The 610-nt window shown below is 52.6% G+C and overlaps 1 non-coding gene across 1 annotated transcript; it reads left to right on the plus strand.

The window, feature by feature from the left end:
* The first annotated feature begins 270 nt into the window (after window positions 1–270).
* On the plus strand, window positions 271–371 carry MIR10B (microRNA mir-10b). Its single transcript, NR_049424.1, has one exon. It is a non-coding gene; the product is annotated as a microRNA mir-10b (primary transcript).
* The last annotated feature ends 239 nt before the right edge of the window (window positions 372–610 follow it).

The following is a 610-nucleotide window of genomic DNA, read 5'->3' on the forward strand; positions in this document are numbered from 1 at the left end:
GCCATTTCTGGGATGGATGATTTTTTTTCTTCTTTGCTTTTCTTTCTTTCCTTCTTAAGAAGACTGTCCTGCCTCCTTGGCTGCTCGGTCACTCCAGCCCTGGTACAAGGATGGGGAACTCGTTGCTGCAAATTTCCACCAAGCTCTTCAAGCTACCTGAACCCTCCCTGAAAGTGCGAGTGGCTGCGTCGGGCGGTGGTGGCTCCGAGGAAGAGGCCGGTCGGTGCTGGCTGCGGTCTGGGTACCCACTCTGGGTGGAACCCGGAGGTAGTAACGTTGTCTATATATACCCTGTAGAACCGAATTTGTGTGGTATCCACATAGTCACAGATTCGATTCTAGGGGAATATATGGTCGATGCAAAAACTTCATGTTTCTCCGAAATAGCCATAGTCGGAAGCAGAGGCCAGAGGCAGCCGGCCGCGGGTCAGTTTCCTTTCTGTTTTATTACCTTAGACTCCAGGAGGATGGACTGAGCCTGGTGACATAGTGGAGCCTCTGCCTGGAGAAGCCCCTCACCTTGAAACAGAGGCTCCTGTGTAAATCCTTAATTGGTTGCATGAATGCAGGGCCAAAGGGCTAGGTCTTGGGGGGCTGGGGAGCCAGGTGG

Source organism: Canis lupus, chromosome 36 (assembly GCF_011100685.1).
Source record: "Canis lupus familiaris isolate Mischka breed German Shepherd chromosome 36, alternate assembly UU_Cfam_GSD_1.0, whole genome shotgun sequence".
In the NCBI taxonomy this organism is placed as follows: Eukaryota; Metazoa; Chordata; class Mammalia; order Carnivora; family Canidae; genus Canis; species Canis lupus.